Genomic DNA, 6,484 nt, shown 5'->3' on the forward strand with positions numbered 1-6,484 from the left:
ACCTAAATCAATTTATTCATTAATCTTGTTACTGCTAAAAAGTCATCCTTTTTGTGAGGTGCGTTCATAAAAAAAAAAGGGCACTATAGTAATTAGATGTTAACCGATACAAACAATTTTCAATTATGTTGCAGATTCAATCAATATTTTATAGGTTGACTAGCGGATTAGTAAATTTAAAAAATTGATATTCAATAGGTCAAACCATTAAGTGAATTATCCACCTGATCTGTCCGATAAATATCTCTAACTGTGTATGTAGATAATGTAATTTTATATATATGACTATAATTTTTTTGAAATTTATAACCGGTAACGATAAATTTAAATTGAGAAGATAAACCACAAGTAAAATATGAAGAAACATAACTTTATTGAACAAAATAATGTGGGTACAAATCTACTTATTAAAAAATTTCTTCGTGATTCGAGGCATTAATTAGTGGTGTATTGTATGTATATAATATAATTTTATATATATGACTAGAATTTTTTTGAAATTTGTAATTGGTAAGTGGTAAATTTAAATTAAGAAGATAAATCACAAGTAAAATATGAAGAAATAAACATAACTTTATTAAACAAAAAAATGTGGGTACAAATCTGTTTATTAAAAAATTTCTCCATGATTCAAGACATTAATGGTGTATTCGAAGAATTATAATGTAGAGAGTCCAATCACATCTTGATCGGATCTTTGTGAATGTTCATGAATTTATAAAAAAAAAATTGAGACATATTTTCAAAAGAATATATCACTATTTATATAGGCATGAGTTAGAGTTAAAGATAGAATAACCACCAAAAACTCTAACTGAAATTAAATATGCCTTATAAAGTCTCGACTGAAACTAGACACATTTTGTAATGCCTCATAAAATTTTTATGTCTACATTAATTTTGTTATATGATCATAAAAAGTTATCATTAAGTATAATAATTAATTAAATTAAAATATTTATAAATTTAAACAATGTCATTCTTATGAAAGATACAAGACGATCCCAGCGTATGTGCTAGATGCTTTGGAATCAAATGTATTAGAGAGTAATCTTGTTAGAAAAATATGTAATTTGAACATTAATGATCTATTTCTAACCATAAATGATGAACCAAACTCTACTCAAAATCAACCTCCAAATTTGATTTAATTGCTTATAAAGTTTTCATATTACAAAAAAAAAAAGAACTTTTCATATTATGAAAAAATAAGCTAATAAGTAAATAGTGTAAAAATTTTAATTAAATTTATGGATCTAAAGTCCATGTTATTTATAAAATTAGCAAAAACATAGCTTATAATAGCCGACAAATTCTATTAGCAAGTCTTAAAAATAAAAAGCGCAATAAAATACTTAATAAAAATTCAGTCCAAAAGTGACTGAGTCTGCATGTTAAATTCTTAAAGAAATTATTTTTTGTCACGCTGAACTTATATCATAGGCGTGGTTGGCACTTGAAAATCATTATTGTCCTAAAGTAAATTTTTAGCCTGACTTATTACTGAACATAAGATTAAAAACTTACGCAGAAGCTTTAAAAATGATAAATATTCACACCTCCAAAGATGTTTTATGGAAATGTAAAATATAAGTATGAATCGTCATATAATATTATTTAAAACATTTATAGATCAAGACTTAACTGGCTCACTAACTTATCTATAAAACCTGACTAACTAAATAATAAACTGCAATGTCTATTAAGTAATGAAATAAATAGCTTAATTGGAGCCCTCTGAAAGCAAGAAAATCTCATCAAAAACTGATGGAGAGGATCTCAACAAAATGAGTTTCTTAGTGATGAAACTCCATATCAATCAATTGGGATACTACTGAACCTTGTTATATATGATCAAATATTTTATAGTGAGTTTTTTTTTCACTTCTCCCCAATGAGAAGATATTGAAATAAAATCAAGGACATATATGAAGTTATCCCACAATACAACTAATTGCAAATGAAAGTGTCCACGAGATGGTTATTGCTATGAACAAGTTGAATAAGAAATTTACTTTCAACAACGAGGTCACAAATAGATGATCATCAAGAATGTATTTGGCTAAGCTCAAAACCTTATCATGTCCATAAAATCAGAAAATGATATATCAGAATGAGTTCAAGGATGTAACATTTTCGTGAATGTGATTTGATCTCAAAGACATGGCCACTATCAACATTGAGAAGCTGGTATATAAGATTGAATGAAATTATCACAAAAAATTTAGTGATGTTTCAATCAGGGGACATATATACACATCTTTATTTACCATATTTTCTATTATTCCTTACCATTTTATAATATTTTTAAAATTCCTTGTTTTTTCATTACTCCAAATCACCAGAATACATTACTTCAACCTTACAAACCAACGTTTCTCTTCTCCTAATTTAACTCCTTTAATCTCTCCTTATTTCACTCCCATAATCTAATCAGTTACATTTTTCATTCCAATTTGAATTTCAAATTATTTCTTTCTCTCTCCAGTCAATTAATATTAAATCACTGAATGTAGTTTTCATTCTACTGATTCTTCGATTTCATCAATTTTTTGACGATTCTAAATGGGCTTAAACAAGATATAAGATTTTCATCAGCAATTGGCAATAGTAAATCATTGGTTTTCTTCATATTCTAAAGCGCGAGTGTTTTCATTATCCATTAGCAACAGAAAATCAGTATTGTCTTCATCTTCTAAAGTGCATATCGATAAAAATTCAAAAGAGGGGTCGAAAATAGGCTCCTGCAATTTCTTGACCTTCTTTTCATAAGATAAGTTTTTTTTTTCATCTTCTTTTATTGATTTTTAAACTGTTTATGCTAGTCAATAAAAAAGACACATTAATGATATAATCCACGTTTTATATTGTAATTTATCAATATTTAAATTCATTTAATTGATACAATAAATCTTAAGTTTATTCATTATTTGAGTAGTTGTTGTAATTATATGAAATTAGCAATATTGTAGTATGCTTAGTTGGTTGTTCGTGACAAGATGTCATGTCAGTAATACAAAAATAATGTACAATGATTTATCAGTCAAAACTTGTATTATTCCGTGTGTATACGATACATTAACATCATGTTAAATGGTATATTAGTCAAATTTGTACTAGTTTATGTTTAAGATACATTATATATAATTTTAATAATTATTAGATACAAAAATATGGCTATTGATAAGCATAAACAAGTGATACAACCTATAACTATTAGTATGATTTTGTTTTGAATTATAATGTATCTTCTGTATTTTGAAGGGAATGCGGATTCTTTATTCCATCAAATGATTTCTGATCAGATTACCTTCGTACACGATATGCAACCATATTATGAAAGTTTGGTACTAAAAAGATCAAGACAAAATATGTTAGTGAAAATGAAGATCCACAAAAGCCTAACAGTCAATTCATAGCACCATCTCAAGAAGATACAGTTAATGTTGAATATAGATTATTTATCACTTGTTAGACCTTTTTAGAGTGTTATGATTGTTAAGATACATTAACTCTAGTTTTAGAGTGTTCGTTTTTTATGATTTTGAAATACTTTTTTCTACTCAAGTTTTAGAGTATTTCTCTGAAATTTCTTGTTTATTTTGACTTTAGCTTCAATATATTTAGTTGTTATTTATAGTTTGAATTGTATTATATATTTGTCTTATATAATATGATACAAAAATGTCATAAAATTAAGTACAAGATTCATTCATGCATACACATACAAAAAAAAAATTCATTAGTTGTAGCTAGTTGCTGATACATTTGACACATAACAATGCAGTGTACTTGATAATTTGATTGATGATTCATTCATGTAATTTATAACTTAGTTGTAGTTAGTTGTTGTTCATACATGCTAATACATTGGACGTTATTTAATTGTAATTAGTTGCTGATTCATTCATGTATACGATGGATAACTTAATTCTTATTTATTGTGATACATTTATAAATACAATTTATTTAAGATTACTTATACTCTTTTTTCACAACCTTATTGTATCAGATACATTATTATCAATTACAAATTAAAATGATACACTATACTAAAAAATGTATCTGAAACATATTGAGTGATACCATATTTACAAACATAATGGTGTATGATTATATTCTAAAATAGTTAATATTTCATATAAAGTTCAAATTATATACTGGAATGTAATCAGTAGAACATTGTATTATATTTTTAAATAGTTAAACATAAAACCTAACTTATTTACCTTAAATGAATATCAAATACATTTTCTTATAACTATGTAGCAAACAAACAATTAGATAATTTGTAGTCTAAATTATGTAACATATACGTAATTTTGATGGTTATAACTCGACTTTAATTTTGTAATTTTTAAATAGTTCTTATGAATGTATCATGTATAAAGTTCATATTATTGAATGTGTTGTTATATTCATAATTTTATATCATATGCAATATAATTGATCATATACAATTTATTAAGATGATACATTTTTATACAATTCACAATCAAATATCAATAATGACCATATCATAATCCATAGATACAAAATTACAATACACGTCTGTCGTTTATTACTAGTGTATCATGACTTACATTAGTGGTAACCACTGAATAAACAATCTTAGAATTTATGTATAAAAAAAATAAATTGAAAAATAATACATTCAGAATATGATAACACTAATTTTTTCGGAGCGTATCATGCATTTGAATCAACAATTAAATGGAAGCTTGCACAATTACAAAAACACAGAAATAAATCAAACTCATTTACCATGGGTGGATTAGGCCGAAAGATTAGGAGATGATGCATTTAATAAATTAAAGGCATTATAGTAGTGATGTATCAGATTAATAATAACACTAAAAGGATTAATTTAAGAATCAAAATAAACGAGATACATTGTAAATCTGCATCTTTTGACAGTGAAGATTGTGTTACGATGGATTTCAAATTTTCTTCTGCTTTGAGCAATATTTTTCAAATTGTAGACTTCAAACTCGAGTATGCATCCTTCTTTTGACTTCTTCAATCTCAAATTCTTCTTGATTAACAGATCGTTTTGTTGATTAGATTTATTTTCATGAAACTTTTCGTTATTAGAATCAAATATACAAGGTAACATACTAAAAAAAGGAGTCATATGTATCAAATAAATTAGATGAAAAAACTAATTTTTTTTTTAAAAAAAAGACAATAAGAGCTGGGAATGAAAAAATTTAATGAAGAAATAGTTCTACCTTATCCACAATAGCGGATTTGAGATTACCAAAAAAAATATTTGTCCAATTAATTTTGTATGATAAATTGAAATCATATTTCTCAATGATTTCTTATACTCGACAATCTCGAATTGACGATTAGAGATCGTTTGTCTAATTATCTACAATGACAGATCTTACCATATTCAAGATTTTAAACTCATAGAGAAGATGAAAATTATTTTTTGAATATCGTAAAGTTGTTACAGATTTGGAATGGATTGATATCAATCAATTTTGCATGATTTATAGGAAAAGAAAATCAATTTTGCGTGATTAATGGCAAGAAATCACTTTTACATTAATATTCCATATTAAGTGCAACAGAAAAGTTTATAGTGTATCATATATAATGTATCAGGATGAAATTTATGTATCTGAATGGCTGAAATTTTAAGGAATTTTTGTAAAATAGAAAAGAATAGGGATAGAATTTAATTAGAGTCTTACACTATGAGATTTAAGTAAGTTATACATATTATTTTATTTCACTGATTTTTCTTGGCAAGGTATTCAATAAGGCAATAAATAATGTGTTTTAAAATATATATGTACTCTTTTTCATTCATTAGAATTTTTTCCCACAAAGATTTTTCATAGTAAGGTTTTAACGAGACATTATCTATGGATATCTAAGGGGAGTGTTATCAATCCATTAAACTAAGTGGATTTTTCATTGAGTTTATTCATAAACTTATACTTATCATGTATGTGTATCCTAGATTATATAAACCTTTTTGAGATAACAATATATTTATTAATTTGACATTCAACATGGTAACCTTGGATTAATTTCTTAACCTATAAATAGAAATATCTTTCACCATTGTAAGACACGCTTGAAAAGAGAAAAATTCTTCTACTTCATCTACTTCTCTTGTCTTCTTCTCTTTTTACTTATATTAATTTGAATTTGATTTAATAACAAGTTTACAGTTATATTTCATTTTAAAAATAAATAAATTATGTAAGAGGTGTAGGGAAGGAAAAATAGAAGATGGCTAGATAGGAAATCAAGGAGAAAAATAGTTGAACAAAAATTATGCAAAATAAACTTAGTGAATGAAAAAAATTATGCAAAATAAACTTAGTAAATGAAAAAAAAAAGTAGAACAAAAATTATGCAAAATAAATTTTTTGAATGCGAAAAAAATAATTAGCGCCGTCTGTGGGGATCGAACCCACGACCACGTGGTTAAAAGCCACGCGCTCTACCACTGAGCTAAGACGGC

The 6,484-nt window shown here is 25.8% G+C and overlaps 1 non-coding gene across 1 annotated transcript; it reads right to left on the reverse strand.

Moving 5' to 3' along the window:
• Positions 1-6,412: 6,412 nt before the first annotated feature.
• TRNAK-UUU (transfer RNA lysine (anticodon UUU)) lies at positions 6,413-6,484 on the reverse strand. The gene has a single exon. It is a non-coding gene; the product is annotated as a tRNA-Lys (tRNA).

Source organism: Solanum lycopersicum, chromosome 12 (assembly GCF_036512215.1).
Source record: "Solanum lycopersicum chromosome 12, SLM_r2.1".
NCBI classification, from domain to species: Eukaryota; Viridiplantae; Streptophyta; class Magnoliopsida; order Solanales; family Solanaceae; genus Solanum; species Solanum lycopersicum.